General features: G+C 39.9%; 1 protein-coding gene across 33 annotated transcripts in view; it reads right to left on the minus strand.

Moving 5' to 3' along the window:
• BBX (BBX high mobility group box domain containing) overlaps positions 1–25,821 on the minus strand; it is a 263,097-nt gene that overhangs the window by 187,320 nt on the left and 49,956 nt on the right. For 2 of the 33 annotated variants that reach the window (XM_070242869.1, XM_070242876.1), the window contains exon 1: positions 4,880–5,173. The exons of 29 other annotated variants lie outside the window; for them this stretch is intronic. The gene's annotated coding sequence lies outside the window, so the exon portion shown is untranslated. Of the gene's footprint in view, positions 1–4,879; positions 5,174–5,297; positions 5,407–25,821 lie in introns of those variants that run through there. 2 more of the 33 variants (XM_014732903.3, XM_070242872.1) reach the window with 2 other exon arrangements.

A 25,821-nucleotide genomic window follows, 5' to 3' on the forward strand; every position in this document is an offset into this window, starting at 1 on the left:
CTTGAATTTGGGATGGGGGTAAGAGGCAGAATGCTATTGTCTGAATGTTTGTGTCCCCCAAAATTCCTATGTTGAAATCCTAATGCCCAGTGTGATGGTGTTAGGAGGTGGGGCCTTAGGTCATGAGAGTGGAACCCTCATGAACATGATTCGTGCTTTTATAAAAGAGAGCTCCCTTGACCTTTCTGTCATGGGATCATACAAGTCTGCAACCCAGAAGAGGGTCTTCCCCTGGCCGTGCTGGCACCCCGATCTCAGACTTCCAACCCCAGAACTATGAGAAATAACACATGCTTTGTAAATGAAGATGAAAAACTAACCCTAGAGTTTAGTTATCCAGGATTCTTTCTAAAGTTTGAAGAGATCACTCAGTCTGTTAATAATAATAAAAACAATAAAGAAAAAAAACACAGAGGGAAATGATGTGGGGATGTGGCATGTGAAAGCAACTTGTTTGAAGCTTTAGAATGTATGTCTACAAGCACTCTCTCAATAGTAATTTAGAGTGGTTAGGGTTTTAGATCTTTACATTTTAAAATTCTACAATAAGAAGTATTTCTAATGAATCTGTATTTCCCAATCTCATGGTTTTTTCTGATATCCCATCTTTGATTTCAAATTAATTATAGGTACTTTGTACTGAGTACTACTCAAGAACTTAGTAATTCTACTAGTAATCATACCTTCAGCTATTTGTCATATTACAGTTTTCAACTGTATGTTTCTGACGGTTCATGCATACATGGCTCATGATTCTGTGTACATTTAATCTTCATTTCCTGTTAAAAACATCTGGTTGAAAGCATCATTATGAAGCACAAAAATAATAAAGGGGTGGATTTCAGGATATAAGAGAAATAGCCATGTAAAAATACAACCACTATTAATTGAAGTAATGTAAAATATGCTTACAAAATAGAAATTAGACACTTGGGACTACTGGAGCCAAAGAAGCAACAGATGCTCTAAAAATGCAGCTTCACAGGGTTTTACTGTTGATATTTGCCAGCCTCAGCTTAATAAAACCAGTGTTTCCAAGCTGTGAAAGAGGACATACAATCAAACCTATACTAACCAGAGGCTGGAGAAGCAGCCTCACCTGGTTGACTAGATTTTCTTATAAAGCCTTTTTGTTTCGACCACTGCTATTGAAAATCCTTCTAAAATGTATTAAGGTATACTTGCTTGCTTAGTAAGTGAACAGTAGAGGGAGCATAATGAAATCAGTGGTGACCGCAGGTCTTACCATACATTAGGGTCAGCCTTGGTGTGAGCATCTGTTTTCACTGGACCCTAATGAAGCAGCGGACATTGGGCTGGATGTATACTGGCCCGAGGCTAACCATTCTTCCGATGCTCCTCTTTCTTTAACTAAACTGTTTAAAATCAATTTTTTTTTCTGCTTTATCTCCCCAAACCCCTCCCCCCCCCCCCCCCCCCCGCTCCAGCCGTACACAGTTATATATCTTAGTTGCAGGTCCTTCTAGTTGTGGGATGTGGGACACTGCCTCAACGTGGCCTGACAAGCAGTGCCATGTCCACGCCCAGGATCCGAACCCTGGGCCACTGCAGCTGAGTGCACGAAATTAACCACTCGGCCATGGAACAGGCCCCATAAAATCAATTTTTTAAACAGGAAGAAGGAGCTTATTTTCCTATAAGTCAAAAGCAGGGAAAATAAACCTGGTTATCTGAGCTTTTATGATAGCACAGGAGCTTTTCTAAAGTAATAAGTATTCTTGAAAAATCTGTTCCATTTCAACACTTTTAAGGAAATGAGTGCCCAAGGGAAAAAGAAAGGTAAAATCCAATTCCTATATGGAGAAGAAAACACTACCGAAGAAAGATCTGCAACATCCAGGTACTGACTAAGTGCGCTAAGGTACTAAGTATGCTCATACACTAAGCACATGCCAAGCACTGTGGCTGCCGCGAGCCTTTCCTGCCTGTGCCTCAGTTTCTCCATCTGCAGAATGAAAAGACCAGCCATGTATGCCTCTCCTTTAATACATAAAAGCTTCCTGTGCTGTGAGTCATTATGAGCAAAGTGATGTTACTCTACCATTGTGTGTGTGGGGAGGGGGGCGGATAACTTTCCAAGAGGAGCTAGGATGCCCAAGCCCCCTGACCACTATTCTCTGCAGTGAATTTAGGAAGGCTGGCTCTCTTTATTGCTTTGGGCAGAACACTAAATGAATAACAAATCAAGAGTTCACTGGGCTATATGTTAAGGGATTAAATATTAAACATCCCAAAAGAGACGGGGAGGCATCCACGGAGGCGTCATCTCCTTTCAGTTTTCTTTGAAGTCTTATCCTAAATGACAAACGGTTATCAGCACTTGTCTGACCCCCAGAGCAGTGGAGTGGCCCCAGCAGAGCTGGATCTGGGCTCTAGCCCTGACAGCAACGAACTGCATGACCTTAGACAAGTCCCCTGCTCATCTGCAAAATATTTTCTTCTATTTCTGTCATTAAACAAAAATGCATGACGAATTCAACAAATTTCCTTTTAAAATAAAGATGTTACACAAACAGTTCAGGAGAACGCCATGGATATAATGTATTTTGATTTTAGAAGCCATCTGACCAAGTATTGAATACAAATGTTAGGACAGGCTGCACAGTCAACTGGGTTCCTAACTTTGAACACCAAGCGTTGAGTAACGAGTCAGAAGGAATGCTGCAAAGATGGACTGAATTAACAAATTTAACTGTGGATTCAAATGAATGGTCTAGATCACTCTGTAAAGTTGCTGCTATATGCATGTAATAAATTTCTAGCATTCAGTTTGGACACATCACTCTCCCTGCAGGGAATAACTGATTCATGGGGTTATCTTCTTGTTTCACAAGTGAAAATGTAAATCCTGGCACCACAGTGAAAAAAAATCTACCGGCATGGAGTAGGAGAGGCCCTGACTTAAGTACAGTTCATGTGAAAAAGAACCAAGAGCTTGAGCTGACTTCGAGCTCAACATGAGTCAACAGTGTGACATGACTGCCAAAAAAGCTAACGTAATCTTAGTCACCGATAACAGAAGTGCAGTGTCCAGAACAAGGGAGCTACAGCTTTACCGCATTCTCTGCATCCTGTGCTGGGCACCACGCACCTAGAAGGATGGGCTCAGTCCCAAAAGCCCCCTATTGAAGAGTGATTCTGAAAAACAAGAGCCATTCCACGCATAACAGGGAGTGACCGGAATGGGAAAGGACCCAGACAACTGGTCCTGAAGACTGATGGAACTGGGAGTATTCAGCCTGGAAAAGCTAAAAGTCTTGGGGGAGAGATAATATTAAATATCTGATGAGCTTCCAGTGACAGAATTCAGACCTAAGAGGACACATAGCAAAGCCAACTTGGTGTCCATACAAACAGACCCAAAACAGAGTGGGATGCTTCAGCACTGGGCATGCTCAGGTAGTGCAATTGTTGTCAACTCTAGCTACACATTAGAAACATCTGGGAATAGTCTGAAATCTATCAATGCCTGGGCCCCACCCCTGACCAATTAAATCAGAATCTCTGGGGGAGGGCTTGGGCAATTGTAGGTACTAAAAGCTCTCCAGGGGTTTCTAATGTGCAGCTACAGTTGACAATGACCAAGGTAAATACAGTCTGGGTGGCCACCTGTCTGTGCAGTGTAGGAAGGATTCCTTCTCAGAAGCCTGCACTAGGTTTTCTTCCTGGATCTTTTCTGTTCTAGAACCTTTTATATTTTTAACTTGTTAACATTATCTTCCAGGATCATGAAGATTAGCTTCTCTTGGCAAATATCTGAGAAGAAACTAAGTTTAAATGGCAGAGTCTCTTAAAGGGAAGAATCTGGGCTGTGTTATAATAGCTAGCCTAGTCTACTCACAAATAAGAGCTTTCAACGATTTAAGCACTACCATCTTTGTGGGAAAGGGACAATAGCGCGGCAATGTTTACATGTTGATAAACTTAATTCCAAAGTTGTGTAAAATAAATTTAAAACACACTAACATTCAAGAGTTCTCAAATTTCTTCCATGATAAAATAATTGTTAAAATAAAGCAGAAACAACTTTGTAGTTTGAATGGTCTCTGCCACTAGTAGCTTATCCAATGTACATGATAAAATGTCATATTTTCCCAATTTAAATATTTTCTAAAACTTTTTACAACAGAATAGCCTGGATGTTTCAGATCAATAGACAGTTCTCCACATTTCCTTCGCTGTGGGTTACATTCTTATTCTTAATCTTATTCTTCTGACCACTGAACAGAAACGTTTCCACATATTTCCTAATCTCCTTTGAAAAGACACATCCATATGTGTTCAGTCTTCTGGCCTTAGTATAGGTCAGACATCCACTGTAGTGGGTGGGCTCCTGCTTCTAGAGTTTAGTGCCCCCTCCAGATTTTTCCACTTAGATATTACACACCCTCTCAACTTTAAAACTTTCACTTCAGGTTACGGTAAATCATCAACCATCCTCTTTTGCTTCTGCCATCTGTCAATGCAAAAGCTCCTCATGAATCTGAGGCTGCTTCTAGGCTACTTGAAGACGTTCTCATTAATCTCTGTCATGTGGTTCATAAATAATGAGAGCGGTATTACAGATCAACATCTTGTTTACAGACCACCACCACCACCAAAAGAGCCTGGAAGAACACTGTGGATTTGACTAGACGTATTCAGCCCGAACAAGCCTTTCAGGAGTCCTGATGGGGAGACAAGCACACATTAATGTTTTACCAACAGCTGGTTAACTGTACCACGTTTCAAGTAACGACTGCCCTTTCCGGTATCAAAACACTAGAAAGAATTACGACCTCACAGCCATCGGAGCAGCTGCTGGGCAGACAGCCTGCTCCACAGCCTCCAGTCACCTTTCCATTTTCCAAGCACATACCTCTCTCAGAAATGTTTTCAGAGCGGCAGTCTACAGAGCTGGTTATAACACCGGCACGATGTGACAACAAAATTGATGATGATTTTGCTGTTTCAGCCTGCCCCTTTTTTTTAAAAAAATTTTTCCCTCCCCTTCTGTCCCCAAAGATCACCAAACCGACAATACTTTCACAAAACCTGACTCAGACTTAGGAAGATAATGCTTTTCAGTGAAAGCAGACCAGCTTTAGGGGAGAACAGCTTTCGTGAGAAGCAGGAAGCCGATCTGAGCAGCAGAGAGCAGGGATGGGGCGGAGCAGAAAGGAACTGAGCTGGGGGAGAGCAAAGCACAGAAGGTCCCGGCTGCTTCTAGTTACTTATTGACAGTTTCATCTTACAGCACAGATTTATGAACACGGTGAGCATCCGTCCTGCCCTACCTTTTCTTTCTTTTACGAATCTCGGTCAGTCTGGTAAACTATGACACAGGGGAAAGTGAGGCCTTACGGAGCCCAGTTGCAGGGAAATGATGTAAGCTTCCCACCTCCCACCAGCCCCTGCTCTGCCAATCCACCTCTCCTCTGACCTGTGAACATCCCCTCCCTCCCCCAGTGCCACTGCCCTGGGGCCGCTGGGGCCCTCGGGGCTCGCCTAGCTGTGTCCTACTGTGCGGCAGACAGTGTTTGCCAGGGAATAAGGAGTATTTTTGTTTTGAGAAAAGTCTTCAATGAAAAAGCAAATGCCTCTCTATTTGAAAAATAATGCTGAGTCGACGAAAACTAGTCAATCCCCAGGAGAAATCATATTAAACAGGATTGAGGCGAGGAATGCAATTTAGCCAAAGGCGGCAGAAGGTGTAATGTAGGAAGGGTGTCATAATGGGAATCAGGAGACACAGGTTCTAGATTCTAATACCACTTCTGTGACCTTGGACAACGGGCTTAATCTCTCTGGTTTCATTTTCTGTAAAAGTAAAGAGTTAATATAAATTACATGTGAGGTCTCTTGTACTGTTGTAATTTTACAAACTGATACCTAAAAGAAATAAGCCAGGAGCAAAAATGTACTCTGACTATGGCCAATCATTTGTTGTTTACTTAAACCTGCAACTAATTCCTTATTTAAGCTATTTCAGATATGCTTTGCCTAAGGACCAGTAAATGTGAGAAGGACTAGCAAAAGACACACAGGGGAAAAAGCTACAAGCAGTTCAAGTTTGAATCCTGATCTGGAGAATTTATAGAGAATTAGGATCGTGAAGATTCTTGCTCAGAAAAGGACAATTTGTAAAAAGATGCATGGAAGCAATTAAGACCTATGACACGACCCTAGATGACATAAACTATTTACCTTGGTGAGCAGTGTTCTAAGTTTAAAGGACACACACACGGCACAAAAAAATGTTTTTTAATTAAGAAACCACAATATACTGGTTACTAGCACAATCGTGTTCAAATTAAGAAGGCAAACTTCTGGAATTACACAAGACTTTCCAAAGGGTATGAAGGGCATGCAGGCACGTGGAGGGTAAATCGACTTCCAGATCAACTTTTCTAAGCACTCTTTCTTGAGAATGACCCTTGAGAGGAGGTTTGCCCTTCTCACTTTCCCTTTTCCAATCCCCCTTCTCCCACTCTATAAAATCTAGGGCCAGCCCCAGTGGCCTAATGGTTAAGCTCGGTATGCTCCACTTTGGCAGCCCGGGTTCAGTTCCCGGTGTGCACCTACACCACTCATCTGTAAGTAGCCACACTGTGATGGTGGCTCACATACAAAACAGAGGAAGACTGGCAACAAACATTAGCTCAGGGTGAATCTTCCTCAGCGACAACAACAACAACAACCCAGGCACACAGCTCATCCATCATCCATCTCATTCTACAGCATTGCTAGGGGTAGGAAAAACCTTTGGGCAGGGCACAAAGGGACAATTAGAACTATTGGTGGTGAAAAAGTGTAGGGCCCAAATCACCTTTCTTTCCCAACTCGCCTGGCTTTGCCAACCCTCTGCTTGGAATAAACCTGGAGCAGGACCTAATGTGATTGTCAGCTGATAAATCATTAAAGGTAACTTTAAATAAGAGATCACTGTGATTTTGAATATAACCCAGAAATTCAAAGACTTGAGTGACACTGCTGGATTAATACTCTCTTCCTGTTCAACTTATTTATGTAAACAAAACTTCAGTGTACGTATTAAAAAGAATGAAAAATATGCTGAACTCTTTCTGCGATGAATAATATTCATCCACTGATACATGAACTAATTAGAAGAAAAGCACCAGTAATGCAGAGATAAATTTCCAATAAAATTTCATTTTTCACCGAATATTATATATCAAAATTTATAATTCACACATATTTCTGATCAACTGTATACTAATTATCACAGTAATGATAACTTTTTAAAAAGTCACTTAGAATCTTATGGTCACAGTAAATTAAATTTTGTCACCAGAAGTACGATAGATTTTTAAGCATAGCAAAACATAAGGATAAAATTTATTGGGAAAAGTGTAATAATAAAGACTTCAAGGAGATAAGTTAACGCTCTAAAATTTCCGACTGTTAAAGAGTCACTTGTAAATGGACAGTGGCAGGTATTATACAGCAATGGTATTTCATCCAAGTGAATGTATTTAAGAAGGATATGGCAATTTTATTAAGAAATGTCGATATTTACAATCAACAATTATACCATTATCAAGTAATTTAAACTTACGACAAATATTTTAAATGTCAGTAAAGAAATATATGAGGGAATCCATAGTTTTCAAAATTCTTTTACTAGAGCAAAAATGTTTAAAAGACCATGACACCCGCCCTCCTTCCATTCCAAAGACCTTTCAAGTGTCACTACAGAGTTTAAAAACAAAAGCAACAGGAACAGCGATCTAGAACCTCAGAAAATGAGCCTCTGGGAACAGCTAAGTTTTCCAGTTATCTGTGGTTATATTCTTTGAATACCACAACGGTTTTGTCTCTTAGTTTTAAACTGTTATAAATGAAAATCTTCTCAAAATGAGGAACTCCTTCCCACCTTCTTAGATCACACCAACATGACTTGATCTTTTATTAGTATTCCCCAGACAACTGTCACTACCACCAATGCTGCTGAGCACCCACACAAGCCCCCAGGACCAGTGACGCTCCTCCTTCGGGCTCTCTGCATGTCTGCCACTAAGTGGGAGACATGGGTTCAACTCCTGGTCTACCAATCACAAGCTGCCAGCCCTGGACCCGAGGTACTGACACTCCCTGAGCTCCAACTTTCTCCCCTAGAAAAAGAAGTTAACCTGGAGCTGGCCCAATGGCGCAGCGGTTAAGTTTACACATTCTGCTTTGGCGGCCTGGGATTCGCCAGTCCAGATCCCAGGTGTGGACCTACCCACCGCTTATCAAGCCATGCTGTGGCAGGCATCCCACACATAAAGTAGGGGAAGATGGGCATGGATGTTAGCTCAGAGCCAGTCTTCCTCAGGAAAAAGAGGCTGACTGGCAGCGGATGTTAGCTCAGGGCCAATCTTCCACAGTAAAAAGAAGTTAATCTCACCTTCTTAAACTACGCCACAAAACTGAGATGAGTTCACAGAAGTGAACACACTTTACTTAAAGATTCCACACCAAGAAAACTGACTCTGTCCTGGGGTTTTTTTCCTCTTTTGGTCACACTTGTCCCACCACGTCTTACCCCTGAGTGCCTGCATGAAGCTCCCCTCTCCACTTGGATTGCTATAGGTCTGGAAATCAGCCAAAAAGCTAAACTGATCTGTTTGTTTAATTCTGATCAAAATGGTTTAAGTAAGGGATGGGAGTTTTCTATAAAACACACCGAGTTTGCGACATTTATTCCCAGAGGTCATATGGATTGTGGATCACCAATACTGTTGGATGGCTGAGGAACGGATAGAAAGATGGAACTCTGCATGTGTTCCATTTAAAACCTCAATCTGCTCTGATCTCATCTCAATCTGCTCAATCTTTAACCAAAGATTCACAGAAAGGAGAGGCCTAACATATTTTTAAGATGCGATCCCTCTTTCACTTTAGTATCAAACACACCCCTCTCCCAACCACCAACACACAGGTACAAGTTACTTTTATTAATTATCTGCTCACAAAATGTTTTTGCTTACTATGGTGTTTAGTACTCCAAAACTTCAGTTTCCAAGCTACTGGTCCATCTGGTGCCCCAGAACCTTAGCTTCATTCCCAGAAGCACAAAATAAACCTTTAACTTTCAAAAGTAGCAAATAAAATTCAAACAGCATCAAATGGGAGATAAGATTTTAAAAAGTTAATTGATAGTAACTGTTCTATTTAAAATGTCCAGGGGCTGGCCCCGTGGCCTAGAGGTTCAGTTCAGCATACTGTACTTTGGTGGCCCAGGTTCAGTTCCCAGAAGCGGACCCACACCATTTGCTGGCAGCCATGCTGTGGTGGTGACCCACATACAAAATAGAGGACAACTGGCACAGATGTTAGCTCAGGGTGACTCTTTCTCAGCAAAAAAATAAAATGTCCATATGGTACATTAAGCACCTATTCTCTTCCATGAATCACTATGTGGTCACTATTATTACAATCTCACTTGACCCTTTAAACAACTGTATTACTTCCAGGTTACTGATTATGAATTTGAGCCTCAAAAGTATTTAAGTGACTCGCTCAAGATCACCAAGGCAGGCAATGAAAGCCAGAAGTAGAATGCAGTCCTGCAGATGGATGGTCCAGCAAAGTTCCCTACTAAATGGACCTGCCCCACTGGAACAGCTGGTATGATCAACAAAAGCTGCAGTGAGCGGTGGCACCATGCCCAGGGGGCATCACAGTTTATTCTGAAGAGCAGACGTTCTGGAATCACACAGATCCGAGTTTGAATCCAGACCATGTGATCCTGGGCAAGTTATTTAATTTTTCTAAGCCTAGATGTCCTCATCTGTAAAAGGTACTAACAGCACCTATAAGGTTGCTGTGGGGATTAAAAGAGATGTTTTTAGCACCTTGCCACTTACAAACTTGAGTTTACTGAATAATAATTAACATTTTTGAGCTCCCATTACGTGACACATCTTAATTCTTCTAATTCTCCCAATAATCCTATGGCATGATAGATACTATTATCATCAGGGCTGTTTTATCTATGAGGAAAGATTCTGTCCAAGAGAAGTAAGGCAGTTTGCCTACCGTCCCAGAGCCGAGAAGTCATGCACTGGCACAGAGATCAAGAGCTGGACTCCAGGGTCACACTCTGAACTACTGTATACTGCCTCTCTGGGAATGATTACAATGACAGCACTACCTCTGTTCTCACCACCACCACCACCACCATCACCATCACCATCATCATCTCCATCTCCATCCTCACCATCAACCTTCTCTATAGTTAGCCTTCAGGGCCTTAGGTCTACCCCAGTGATGAGACATAAAGAGCCTGGACTTTGATTAAGGGACAGTGACAGGAGTAAGGGCTTTAGGGAAGAAGCCAAGAAGGAAGCCGGTCCCTGGAAGAGGATAATGTGCAGCACAATGGAGAAACTAAATGGAGGCCTGAAATTGGGAACACAAAAAAATATCAGCTACCAGATAGGGGGGAAAAGGGAAACTTAGCCTAAGAAAAACAAACATATTTATAAAATTTCATCAGGTGCCTAAAAGAATACTAAAAAGAAAAAAGGCAAAAACCTGGCCTGTGATATAATTTGGGGCCTACTCCCTGTCTACTTAATAAGTGTTATCTGACCCCAGGGGAAAATAGAAACATTTTCATTAACTCTCACTGATGACCTGATACAGGCACAGTGAAAAGCGTCTGCCTCTGAAAGTACTAGAACCCAGCAAAATCTCCTTCTCAACTACTGAAGGGAAATTCTATTCCTTTGGCAAATCTTAAACGATATGCTCGTGCAATGTTATTTCTGCGTTCCTTTGGATAACTGTTTTAATCCACATTGTTTTCCTCTGTGGCTTGTCTGAATCTAAAGCTCGTTTTTTCCACTTAACAGGATTGGTGGAAACCACAGTCTGCCCATTTCCCTCAGGCCTAGTTGGGCTGCTTCTCCTGTGCTCCAGAACATTCCATGTGCGCCGCTGTTAGAGCACTGAGGACTCTCAGGTGTGACCACAGATCTGGCTTCTCTGTTACCATAAGATCCCACGGAAGAGAATCTACGTTTTGTTCATCTTTACAACCCCAGCACCTAGTGCACCGTGTTGCACTAAAAAAACATTTAAAGAAGATGAGTTGAAAAGTTTTCAGGCCTGTTTTCTGACTCCTTCAAGGTTTCCTTCACCACTGAGCTTACTCCAGAAGCCCATCTCTCTAGATCATGATAATCCAATCACCAAAAGTGATCAGGATTCAATGGACTAGTGATGACTTCTCTGGCAATGGGTTGGGAAAATAAAAAGGAAACACACCCTTGGGTGGAAGTTCCAGTATCCTCTTGGATGCCTAACATACACCCAGCATTCAGTCTTCAGACAAAAGATATGCCTTAGGGTCATGATCACTGAAAATTTATTGACTAGCAAGGGGTTCTGTTTATCCCTTAATATCCAGCAAAGTGCTGAGCACAAGGTCAGTGTCAGATAAGCACTTTTAGATTCGTTGATTAATTGACTGATGCCATTAGAACTGCCACGGGCCAAACGCAGACCATCCTTGAACTACCAACAAGGGTGTTAAAAGATTCAGCAAGACACCACTTAGTCTCTAAGACCAGACAATTAGCTTTTTAGAAATGTAAAATTATGATTAAATACAGTCAGAGACAATAAGAAGTCCAAAAATATCATACTTCTATTTTTTCTGAATGGAGGTCTATGAAAAATGTAATGCTATAGAGAACTTTTTACCTTAACATAAAAAAAGAAAGAAATTTTCCCATAAACTACACAGCACAATTTAACAGAAATTGTTGGTATGTGTGTGGGGGAGGGAGATAGGATCAAGGATCACCCAATTATTCCTGAAATCTGACAAATCTGATTACTATTTTGATAAATCTAAACAAATCTATTTGAAGAAGTTACTGGGGACTCCTGAAAATTGCACTTGCCCCTTTTATTAATAAAACCTGAGTTCATGTGCACTGGTAAATGCAGCAAAATAAATAAGTAAATAAAGAGACAAATAAACTTTAATACTTCAGGTTGTATGCAAAAAATGCAAACATTTTTAAATGTTTCGAATTTCCCTAAGATTTCCCTTCATTATTAGACTCTAAGAGACATTAAGATTGAGCATTCTGTTCAGCACCAAGGCTGCTATTATACTAAAAGTCAGTTTGAGATTTTTTTTTTAAAAATCAGCAACCTCACAAAGAACACCTGGTGATACACCTTTTTTTTAACTCAAAACATTAAGAAAAAAACAAGAACAGTAAAGTAGATTAAATTTTACAAGCTGATAGGCTTACAAATTTTCCCAAATATCAAAGTCATACTAAACTGGGAGATTATTAACTTCTTGAAAGGGTTAATCTCTTTAATATAAAGCCACAGTCATAGCTACCTACAAGTTCAGTTATAAAATGTCAAAATATGCAAAGTAGCATTTTTTTGTACCATAATGATTATAAAGGCTAGACAGCATAAATTCACTAGCAAGTTATAGATTTTCCTCACCACATCTATTCAAATATTCTCCTTTTTCTTTCATAAAAACTTACCAAGAACATTTCAATTAACTATACTCTGCCTCAAGGAAACATTTCTATTAGTATTAAGATCCTTTAAAATAAATAGAATGTTATTAAGTATAGGATTTGGGTCCTCCTTTTAACTGGATACCATTACTAACAGGTGTAACATTCATTGATTTTTATAGTTCCTTACAAAATAAATAAGCCATATTCAGTAGAAATATATTCTCTCAAATCAGATTATATATATCATTTACTTACATGTTCTTTTTATTCTGATAATTTTCCCAAACAAAAGGTTTATTTCTACTACTCTAACATCTCTCTCAGCTCTAAGAGTGAGTTTGCATTTCTGAAAATCAAAATTTGTAAATGTTTTAGCAAGCCCCTTCTAGCTACACAGACATCTAAAATGAGTCTGACACATTAAAATTTTAACCAATGGAAATTTAGCAAACATATTTTACAATACATTTTCACTTCAGAGAAAACAACTGAGGTAAATATTAATTCCATTTTATAGAGGAAGACACTAAGATGCAGAGAGTTCAAGCATCTCATCAACTTAATAAGCTGAAAAGTCAAGATTTGATCTACGTTTTCTCCTGGAAATCAGGTGCTTTCAGCATACACTGGAAAGTTTAAAAGTATATTTGCTGGGGCCAGCCCCGTGGTCTGGTGGTTAAAGTTCCACATACTTCACTTTGGCAGCCCAGGTTTGCAGGTTTGGATCCCGGGTGCCGACTGGCACCACGTGTCAGCCATGCTGTGGCAGTGACCCACATACAAAATAGAGGAAGACCGGCACAGATGTTAGCTCAGGGCTAATATTCCTCAAGCAAAAAGAAGAGGAGGATTGGCAGTGGATATTAGCTCGGGGCAAATCTTCCTCAGCAAATATATATATCAATGTAGTATAAAATTTGGGGGGGTGGATTCTGTATGCTTCTAAAATGCCTCCTTTCCCTACTACCCCCTTTAAGCACTGACTGATTATTTCTGCATCTTAAGCCAAGTCTTTTCAAGCCTCTTTTATAGGACTTGCACTGCTCCCCCGATTCTCTAACCATGGTTTTGATCCATTTCACTCTTTCATTATTTTTATAACTTTCTTCACTGTCCTATGGAAAATGGAAAACGTTAACAGGCTCAATGGAAAATTATCCAAGTTCACTTTTTTCTTTAGATAGGTGTTAACAGTTTTAAAACAAAAAAAAAAAAACGGCTTCTTTTAGGACTTACAAGCACCAAGATGAGAGGGTACATCCCTTGAAATTTAATGATGTGATCATATACTTAATCTGTGATTCTGTCCTTAAGACTATGGGAAAAAATCTATCCAGAATGGCATTAACCTTTAGGAAATTGGCCAATTCCCAAAAGCAGATGATGCCTGGAAGCTGGAGGTATTAGAGGTCGTGTTAAAGAGGCAAGGTCATGAAAGGTCAGTAACTAAGTTTCCAGTAATACTGGGGTCGGCAGAGCCAGGACTTCTGCTGGGACCACACACAAGCTGCGCTGTTAACTGAGGAGTGGAACCCCTGGCCTCACACTCCAAAGCAGCTTAACTCCACTAGCAGTCCCAGCGCCATGTCCTGGTCGCAGGCCCAGTGGTGTGGCTTTTGATGAAGGAGTAAATAATAAGCAATAAGCTCTCAGCTGCGAGACAGAGGCAAGCAGCCAACATGGTCACTGAGAGAGAGAGAGAGAGAGAGAAAGACTGGTAAAATAAGAGAGGCAAAGATGTAGAAAATTGAAGTTAAATAGATGCATATATATAAACAAATATAAATAATTTTCTGCTTATCCACATCATAAAGCATATAACTAATTATTTGATTTACAAAATCTTCATGCTTAAAGCTGGTATAACCCTACTGGGCCCACAGAATGGTTATTTATGAAAATATTTTCAGAGGTATTTAGGTTCACTTTAAGGAAATACTTCATAATTGAAACTGTAAAACTCTATAATGTACTTGTGAAGCCATACATTCCTGGAAAAAAGTGAAAAGATTAAGACCTGTGGAAAGGATGAAGGAACCACATTAGACCCCAAAATAATGGAAAGCACTGAAACAAAAGCATAAAGGAACCAATCAAAATTTACAGAGCATGATGCAAAGTCTCTAACCACCTGCAAAAATCACACTTTTGAAACAAATGTGGTTTTGCTAGATCTTGCCCTTTCGCTACATACATCTGTGTGCCTTTTCTGTGATTAACAAGGCTGAAATTCTCAGAACAGGCAAGAGAAATTCTGAGATATTTCTGTACTTGGACAATAGTCAGATTCAATTGCCCTCTTTGATATCTTCCCCAAGAAAATGAAGCGCACAATTCCACTTCCGAAACTTTGGAAAAGAACTGCTGTGTGGCACCCCTCAGAAACCAAGCCGGGCCTCAGGCGCCCGCGCTTCCTCTGCTGGAACGTCTTGAAAGAGTGCCAAGAACTATTTGATCCCTTAAACCAGTGCTGACGAGTTGGAAGCAGCTGGAGTATATGAATCAGTGATCATTTCTCTGTTATATTTTTGCTCTTAAATAATTATCTGAAGGACAAGTACCTTGATCAAAAAGGCACTCTGTAAACAAGAGAAAGACCCCTGAATTCAGAGGCAGAAAACCTGGAGAATAGCTCTGAATTAGAATTAAACTATTTTAACTTCAACTGTTCTTTAATTATTTTCTTCTATCTAATAGCTTTGTTTTCTCAGCTCTTTTATAAGCTTTTGGGGAGTAAGGAACCAAGTACACTTCTTTACCTATCTTCCTAAGAACACAAAATAATGGTCAAATAGTAGATGTTCAAAGAAATTTACTCACTGAGTAGAAATAAGAAATTCAAATAAAATAAAATTATTCCTCATTTTTTCTGCTCTAAAATCAAGTTTGTATTAAAAACAGGAGAAATAGAATAAAATGTCTAAAAATTCTAAGTGGATATGTCAAAAAGGCCAAACGGAAGTTTGACGAGGCAGGGTAAACTGCAGATGGAAATAAGTGTGTGTAACACATCATCCCTGATTCTGACTACCCAGACGTTCTTTGTAACTATTATTTAAGTTAATTTCTCACATTCATGAACATTCATGAGTAAACTACATATGTGATTTGTAAATTAAAGTCAATATTACCCACAAGCACATCACTATTGACATTTTCGACTCCCAGGCTTTTCTTTGTAACCCCGAAGCCCGGCACATCAATAGGTTCTCTGCCTTTAGATCATGCTCTATGTTCAATTTTTACCCCATTCTTTTTCACTTATTTATTTAGTTTTAGGAAAAACAGCATAAGCATTTCCTTGTGTTATTAAAAATATTAATGAACATAATCTTAATGGCTGAATTATAATTTTTTTTTCTGGAATTGGGAAACTCAGGTACAGAGAAGCATCTTGAACAAAGTCAACAAGTTTATTGGTGGCAAACTAGGATTTGAACCTAGAATGTATGATTCCATGCTAGTAACTTCTTCATTGCTTCTCCGAGTGCAATGTATGCCAGGTCCCTCCCCTCCTTCTACCTACACCTCATTCAACCACGTTAGCTTCTGGCTTCTCTCCAACATGGAATGGCCACCCAATCCAGGATGGCTTCTTCACTGAGCCTCCCACTCTCCACCTTTCCATCCCCCACACCCATGCTGCTCCAGACCCCTTCTCTTACTTTGTGAGCATGCTATTCATATGGTTCCCTCTGTCTGTCAGTCACTTCCTCCTTTCTCCACCTCCTCAAAGCCTGACCGTCTTTTTATATCTGTCTCATGCCCCCTCCCCTCCATAAGGTCTTACTGAATAGTCAGGAGCTTTCTTCATTCAAATCATTCAATAATTACTTATTTAACACCTACTGTGTACCAGGCACTGCTCTGAGCTCTGGGATAGAAAGGGTAACAAAGTCAAGAAGGCTTCTGCTCTCATAGGAAGAACAGAAGATAAACAAGCAAAACAATGCAAAAATAATTTGTCACTGATATGTATTATAAAAAACAAGGTGATTTCTGTACTATTTCTGATTGGCTTTCTGACAACTTGCTGTAAAACTGTGAATTACGGAAGGGCAAGGATTCCATCTTACGTCTAAAACCTGGCACACAATAGTTCTTCAGTCACCAGTAAATTTAGGCATGCATAAACGAAAAGAATGGATGAATGGATGGAATCATTGATGGATGGATGGTGGATGGATGGATGGATGAATGAATGAACAAGTGCCTCAAACTATGACTAAACCATTTCATCTCTAAGTTTTGCTTCCCCCAACCAGGCTGAGGCTCCAGAGCCGAGAGCCTGCACATCCATGTTGGTCTGGTCTGCCTATGACAATGAATCTGAGGATGTCAGGGAGGGCAGGCACCTCCAGCCAAGGCATGGGCCCTACTTTTTCCTACCCTTTTACCCAAAGCCCAGGTCCCATGTTCAAGCTCCCTGCCTGGCTCCTGCAAGCATCTGCCCTCAGCCAGGTTCTCCTTCAGGACATGGTCCCAGATTTAATAACTAACAGTAGAGAGCAAAGTGAAAGACTCAGTAACACATTCTTAACTAATTCTTCAGGAATTGTGAGAATAGCAATTTCTAGTCCAGATTATCTAAAATTACAAGAAGATTCAAATCATTTCAATATGACTAACTTCTCAAAAGCTCACCAAAACTAATTTCATCTCTTTAAAAATGTTGGTTTAAGTTTTCAAAACATTCAGAAGAAATGGTGGAAGATATTTTTAAATAAAGCAAGATAAAATGGCAAAGCCCTCAACAGTGTGGAGTCACTTGTTTATATCACTGGACACAGTAATCACAGATCATAATCAAGCACACTGTTTCTCAAACTTACTTAGCCTTGAGAACAAAAATAAATCCAGACAACTCTGTGGACCCCAATTTAAGGAACACAGTCTTAACGGTTAAACATTCACCTTAGGTACACATTTAATTGTCAATAGTACCATAAACACAAATGCAAACTTTGTGAAGAAAATCCATTAGTAACGCTCAGTTGTAAGTTAACTAATCAAGCCACCCAGAAAACACTCACATTATTTCTTTTTTATTTATCTTCTAAATGAATCACAAAAATTTTTCTTAAATTCTCATTAAGAACTAGCTAACCCCTGAAGATATGTCTATTACTTGACAAGTTTGTGAAGCCCAGATCTAAAAGCATACAATTAAAGGGTCTCTCTCAAGAAATTAACTCATGCATATTTGTGGTATGGGCATATATATGTACAACGAACTAAATACTTTAATAAAGTTCACTCCTGATTAATATTCAAATGCTAGTGATTCTGAAAACCTTAAAATTTTAAACTTCTCTGTCCATCAGCCACAGTTCTCTGATGGACAAATAACTAATCATACATAAACTCTTCAAAATAGCAGACTACTGCTATTTAAAGAGAACCATGTGAATGAATTATCTTGGTTAAATAATTATCCTCTATTTGTTATTAAATTCTGATTTTGCATCAGGTTTTCTTAAAATGAGAATATTAAAGTTATAAGAAAGAGCATCAGAAAATATATCTGAAACTTGGTCCTTTATTACTCTTTCACAAAAATGTCCAAAAATTATAAATAAAGTGTGACCCTAATCAATAAGAGTCATTGCAGATTGAAATCTGAAGATTCTGGAACCTCTTACTTTAGGGGTCCTTGATCTCCTTTGTGAAATAAAAATAATATAACCAAATATCTTGTTTTCTATGTTTCAATAACATACTATGTTTTAATAACACAATTTAAACAAGCTCACTTTCTAGTTACCCAGAGAGTCATACATATAAAACACAGCTTTCCTATTCTGCAAATATTTCTCATAGTATTTCAAGTGGTTCATGCCAATTCAGCATCACTAAAAATTATAAATTTTGATAAAACATTTTACAAAGAAAATAAAGAACCACAGAAAAAGAAATACGATCATATTTTTGCTGTACTGAGTTAGCTAAAAGCCCCATAATTGGAAAGAAAGGCTTCCTATAAACATCGGAATTACAAAAAATGTAATTAAAATATAAAGACGTTAATTGTCCTTGCTTTCATATATGGAGCACGGACCTTTTGAGAAGCTAAGTTATTTTTCTCTACTTGGATATAAAGATACATCCTACCATCTCAGCTCCCAACTCCATCTCCAGACACCATCCTTTCCAAGGAAAACTTCAAAACACTTGTCAACAGCACCTATCACCTTTTTCTCCCTTTTTACTTGCTCCTTGATCCACAACTAGGTAGGCTCTCCCTCCCTCCATTTCTCAAAAATGACTCTCCATAAGAACACCAACAGCTGGACATTCCTAAATGCAGAGATGAGCTTACATGCTCACCTTGCTGATTCCTCCACATGAGATGCTGCCTTGACCTTCTCCTGGCTTCCCTCCAGCCTCCCTGCCCAGTCCTCGGCCCCCTTCCTGGTTGACACCACTCCACCTGCTCTCTTCCGGGCATTCTTCCTCTACTCTCTCAGCATTTTGTCTTCCAAAGGCCTACTAATTAAGATTTCAACAGCAACATCACTTCCTCAAAGACGGCTGCCCTGCTCCTCCTACAGGTTTGGTCAGCTCCCACTTGCAATTCTCTTCTCAGCCTATGCCATTTTTCTGCTTTTAAGCATTTACGATCATTTGAATTAAAATAATTGCATAAGTAATTATTTGATGTCAACTGCCCTCACTAGAAGGTAAGGTTAGAGGCTGTAATCCCTGATGCCCAGCACATAGCTTTCTATACATGAATATTTGAAGCACGGAAGGAAGCAAGTAAAGACAGAAAGAGGGAAGGAGGGAACGAGGGAAGGAGGGAGAGAGGGACAATTAGTTTCACATACTAAATGATAACTTTGATTCTAAAAGATGTATTAAAACTAAAGAAAAAAATAGTATCGTCTCAATAATTCGATCAGACGTTAAAAACAAACCAACTGCAAAATTAGTTGAACTTCAGAAGAACCAATAATAGTAGAGATACCACATATAATTTCAAGTACGATTTATTCCAAAGACTGAAATGACTGGCACTTTTAAAAAAAACAAAACAGCCCTATAGAAAATAGTTCCACAAGTCAAGACTGAAGACTATTCTGCAGAATCATTAATCCACTCGGGCTCAGCAGAAATCAGGTCAGAATGTAGAAAACCACGAACATATTGGAATAAATATTTCTTCAACGTGAATTACTATTTTAAAACGACTCTTAATGACTCAATTTGCTCTTACGGATAAATGAAGCATTGATTACTTGAAAAATGCAGCAGCCTGTGCTATTGGTAATGAGGTGTTGATCACTCACGCTCTCCGTTCCTCACTCACCTAAGCAGTTGAGTAGCTGATCTGTGAAGTCCTTTCTAACCCTTTGGAAAGTCTGAAGTTACACAAGAAACCTAACACGGGAACATCCCAGTTCACCAGAAAGTCCGCTTCTGACTCTTTTAACTAGTCAAAATGCAAAAGATGATAAGCCTAAAAAACACTAAAAGTAGTCTGAATAGCCAAGATTCGTTTTTATTAATACCCAATAAGTCCTGTAAGTTTAGGGCAGGCCTTTAAACTTTACTTTGATCACTGCTACAATACGCTTCATTGTCTAGTAGCAAATCATCTAACTAGGCTGCTCACAGCCTTGAGAAGAATCAAAAAGCAAACAGGATTTTAAAAACACGGAATAGGAAAAAAGATTAAAGCACAGATCCTTCTTTAAAGAACAGCAATGTAGAGCATTTATCAGGAAGCAGAGAGCACAGTACACCTCCAAAGCTCACACCGACGTCATTCTATTAATCCTAACAGCAATAATGATGATTTTGAATGATGAGAAAAAAGTAAAATTATGTTTGTTAAAATTCTATTTAGCAAGGCAGGAAAATATATCATTATGGAAAAGTTTAAAATTTAAACTTAAATTTTAAAAAAGTTTAAAAAAGCAGAAGGTTCTAAAAACTTAAGCTCCCAAGCATTATACTTTATGATACATTATAGTGCCAGCAATGAAACACTAGCACAGGAAGTACTCCCTTATTTGTATACCAGGAGTTTGAAGGTGGAAAATACTAGTAAGAAAATAAGATTTATACTAATAACATTAAAGTAGTCCCCTCCTATCTGCGATTTCAGTTACCCCCAGTCAATCGCAGTCCAAAGATAGGAAGTGGAAAATTTCAGAAATAAACAATTCATAAGTTTTAAATTGCGCGCCGTTCTGAGTAGCATGAAGAAATCGCGCACCTTCCTGCCCCGTCCTGCCCTGTCCTGCCCCCGAGGTGACTCAGCCCTTTGTCCAGAGGATCCATGCTGTACACACCATCTGCCCTTTAGTCACTTAGTAGCATCTCGATTATCAGATCAACTGTGGAGGTATCACGGTGGTTATGTTCAAGTCACCCTTATTTTACTTAACAACAGCCCCAAAGCGCAAGAGTAGAGATGCTGGCAATTCAGATATGCCAAAGAGAAGGCGTAAAGTGCTTCCTTTAAGTGAAAAGGTGAGAGTTCTCAATTTTATAAGGAAGGAAAAAAGATCGTATGCTGAGGTTGCTAAGATTGACAGTAACTTTTATTACAGTATCTTGTTATAATTGTTCTATTTTATTATTAGTTATTGTTATAATCATTTACTGTACCTAATTTACAAATTAAACTTTATCATAGGTCTGTATGTATAGGAAAAAAAAGAGTATATATATGGTTCAGCACTATCCGAGGTTTCAGGCATCCACTGGGGTTGTGGGAACGAATCCCCCTGGGATCATGTGCGACTACTGCACTGGCAAGACACTAGCAAGCCAACAACTGTCCTCCACTCATGATTAAACACAAACAAGAAAATAAAGAAATAACCGGGAGAAAGGTCTCTCCTTTGTTAAAATTTATGTCTGGAAGCTGTCTTAAAATTAGTATTAATTGTTTGGCATTCAGCTGGTTTTAAAGATGGCTACTTAACTGGCAGACTAAGACATTTTCAATCACAAAGACATAACTTCATTGCTTTTGTAAAAAAAAAAAAAAAATCAGGAGCCAGCCTGGTGCCATAGTGGTTAAGTTCACACTCTCCACTTTGACAGCCAGAGGTTTGTGGGTTCGGATCACAGGCATGGACCTACATACGACTCGTCAAGCCATGCTGTGGCAGCGTCCCATGTGCAAGGTGGAGGAAGATTGGCACCCATGTTAGCTCAAGGACAATCTTCTTCATCAAAAAAAAACAAACTTAAAAAAAATCTTAGTTTTATAAACATTGTCTGGATACTGGGATATAAAACACATGGGTGAAGGTGGTCAAGAGGTACAAACTTCCAGGAAAAAAAAAACAAAAACAGAAAAAAGCTGTGTTAAAAAAAAGCTTCCATGTATGTCATATGTGTGCTGAGGATTCTTAAGGTAAAAAGTGCACAAATTTTTGCCAAATGTTTCCAAAAGCATCCAGCAATTTTGCAAAATATTTGCTGTCTCTACAATGTATTTAAAAAATATTTCTACCAGGTTAATGAGAATATTTTATTAAACAGAAAGTTTGCCAAAATATCTGACACCCTAACAAGCTACGAAGAAATTGTTTCTGCCTAAATCTTTGAAATAAAGTTTTTTTAAAGTTAGAGATTCCTTTTTTCTAAAAGAAATATTTTGCCTCACATATATACATTCTGTACTAATGTAAACATTATAAAATAAACATTCTTTTATAAATATGCCACTACAGATGGAGTAATACTGTATACAAATTGATAGAACCTCAATTTTAATAGTAGTAATAACGACACAGCATAATTCTTTTCTAAAAGATATCAGACAACTGCTCCTTAAAGGACATAGTACATGATTACCAATTAGATTTAGTAAGTTCTAGAAATTCTGCTCTGCTGCTGATAAACTGTATTCTTTATGTTTAACTCAAATTTAAGTTTTTTTAATCACAAATTCCTCTTTGTAAAGTAAAAGAAACAGCCAAGTCAAGGATGTGAAATAGCAAGGATGTATGCAATGTATAAAAACCGAGCACCACCCGCTCATGCCCACAGCAGAAGAGACCAATTAGCAAACCACTAATTATAATTTGGCATATAATTCCATTCTCAAAGCTACTTTTTAAAACTCTCTGCTTAATTCCACAATTATCACCTGTCTAGTTTGTGAAAACAGTGTTAGGCCCTGCAAGATGGCAGAGTAAAGAAAACATGGTCCCTTCACTTCAGACTTATTAGGAGCAAGGCACAAATAAAGGATCACCGAGGGCACTCCCAAGTTCAGGAATGCTCAGAGCCTGGCCTGATCACCAGCCAGGGAAGGCTATTAACTTTCCTAGGATGCCGGGGAAAGGTCTTAAATTTCTCTTTTATCCACCCCAGACTTCCAAACTTAAGTGTGATTACTCAATAAGTGAAAGTATGATTAAAGATATTTTAAGGCAAAACTAGCAGCTTCTTTAAAAAATTAGAAGCTGGGTTTAAATTTGCTCCTAGTTAAATATAGGTTGTTCTTTAAGCAAAACTCATTCAAGAATTCACTTATGAATAACAGCTTAAGAAGTTAACTTCAAAGGAGGTATCAGGTAAACTTTAGGTGTTCCATATTTAAGCATTTATTTGCATAATTACAGAAGACTAAAATAGGAAATTTAGTATCTCATTAAAAATATTGACCATTTAACATTTTAAAATCATAGGATATTTTTTTCCTGATAGCACACCTATAGATCAATCATGTTTTTGGTAAATACTGAACTAGTAAGAATTCAACTAAAGTTTAGAGTGACTGACATGAAAAGACGCTGTGCCTTTACTAGCTGAATCCCACAGAGAAATCTTACTTTTGAGCCTTCAGTAAAATAAAGTTAATACCATATATTATCACACGAACGTGCTAGTTTAAGGTAACAATTTTAACATTCAAAGAAATAGCAAGGATGACAATGTTGAAGGAAGATAGTGGGAATAATGAGAAGAAGAAAATTAACAACAAAAATCCTTTGGATTTAAGATTTATCTTCTGTCCAAAATGCTACCACAACAGAAGCAATGTCTTCAAAGATCAGACAAACAACCAACATAAACTCCTGGTAAACTATTTTTTCATTTTAAAAAAAGGATGATGCATAGTCTATTTTATTACATTAATCTTTAATAATTTCCCATATCTGAAATTAGACTCTATAACTGATGTCAAGTGATTACAATGAACTGGACCCAATTAACTGCCTATATAATGTTATAAGTAACTCAAATTTTACGTAAAAGATTATTGGCTTTTTAAAGTCTGCTGCCGTGACTTAAAATGAGTTTCTCAAGTACCATCGAACGCTACATGGGGGGGAGAAATCCACTGCATAAACATAAGATTCTATTATTATAATTAACAAAAATACCCCAGAACTTGCCAACTCATGTTCTTAAAACGAGATTTAAAAATTAGTTCTATAGAAAATGATAGTAAAACTAAAAGATAATCCATCCACCATAGGTACTTTCTTAAATGTCGCCACAGGCTGCTGAGAACACAAGCAGAGAACGAAGACAGAGACGCAAAGTGGGATACAGCTTGACATCTGACTTAAAGCAGGCTGGGGCAAACTGGGGAGAAACAAACTATATAAACTGTGAGGATTAAGCTCCTTTAATTTCTTCTCTCTGGTCATAAAAGAGACACCCTCAACATAGGTTAAGTGTCTCCATTAAAAAAGGCATAAAGCAATCTGCGGGGAGGGGAGGGGCTGCGGAGCATCCATCAACATTTGTTTGAAAAGACCTGCCAGGCTCTCAGGAGTTACACTTAAATAATGTGGCCCTTCCAGACAGGACAATAAGGAGACAGATTAGACCCTTCAAGCGGTGATTCATCCTTGGACACACGGGCGAGCGGGATCCACTATAAAGGCTGGATCCTGCCTGTTTGCTTAAGCGTCGGGGCAGCTCTTTCTGTGGCCCTGGAACTGACCAGTGGGAGCCAGGCCCCTGCAGCCCCAGCACAGGTTACTGCTGGAGGTTGCAGATGGCGGTAAGACCGACCCTCACACAGCAGCACCCCGTTTGCTCCTCTCCTCTAGCCGAGGACAACTCCCAGGGCGAGATCCCCGTCTTCGCCTCCTCACCCCTTTACAAGACCCATCCTCTGACTTCGATTTTGAGAAAAACTCTTAAACATAAGCAGTGGAATGAAACAACGAAAAGCAGATTTTAAAAGAAAACTAGCTACCTCAACAGCTCAAAAGGGACCCCCGTGTGACAGCGAGAAGAGGGCGCGTGCATTCTGCAGGGCAACTCTTGCCAGCACTGCCACCCTCCTCGGGTTTCTCCCGGGGCCACAAACTGGACGACCCCCCGCGCCCTCCAGGGCTGGAGGACAAACGCAGAGGGTCCTTCACGGCCTAGAGAATTACTGTGTCAGTTACAAAATCCGGGGGTGACCAGTATTTACACCACCACCTAATATCTCAAAGCCTCAAGATGAAGGCAGGCCATCAGGTAGCTGCCTCCTGCAAGCAGCTTCCTCCACTTTTCCAAATCTGCCATTCTGATGCATTTCACTGGACGGGGAAGATGTCGCAAGCAGGGGACCAGCCCACACACCCTCCGCGCCCGGGGCAGGCGGGATTCTTCTCATTGCTGGCGGGGAAGCTGCGCGCGGCTGCGCCGGGGGAGGCGGCTCCGGGAGCGCAGGGGCTGCGCTGCGCCCTCCCTCCTGCAGATGGAGGCAGGCGGAGGGCGGCCGGGCCGGAGCCTCTGCTCCCGGAGCAGACGCACCGACGGACGGGAAACGAGGCCCCAGCCCCGTGCCTCCGAGCAAGGAGACAGGAGGCAGCCACGCAGGTGCTGTCCTCGCAATACTGTAAAATTCTAAGCTGGCCACCAACCAGTACGGGGGATTTCTGCACGCACAGAACCTGATGAGAAATCGGTTTCCAATAACTTTACCCATTGACAAATGTTTAAACTCCACCCTCTCTCTTCCAGGATCAAGTGTGTCCCCCCCGCCACCGGCTGGAAGGCAGTGGGGTAAAATGTCCTCTCCTGAATGAATTGATATTCAAGTTGCTTTCCCTCTGTAGCTGCTCGCTGTTGCCTGGAAACAGGAACCCTTCCCACCTCCGTGCTTCCTGACGACTCCCCGTCTCCCTCTCTCAGTGCAGGGAAGGTACCTGGCCATGCTTCTAGATACTGTTTATCCTAAAGAAGGGCTGATTCTTTTAGCTAGAGCAACGGCAGAAATGCTGCCATTCGACTGTTTAGGGAGAACATCCACAGCCAAAGAAATTAGTACGGAAAACTTGAATGACTTAGGCAGGACAACCACCGCCTGCCCTAGAAGCATTTAAAAATGGTACAT

This window comes from Equus caballus, chromosome 19 (assembly GCF_041296265.1).
Source record: "Equus caballus isolate H_3958 breed thoroughbred chromosome 19, TB-T2T, whole genome shotgun sequence".
NCBI classification, from domain to species: domain Eukaryota; kingdom Metazoa; phylum Chordata; class Mammalia; order Perissodactyla; family Equidae; genus Equus; species Equus caballus.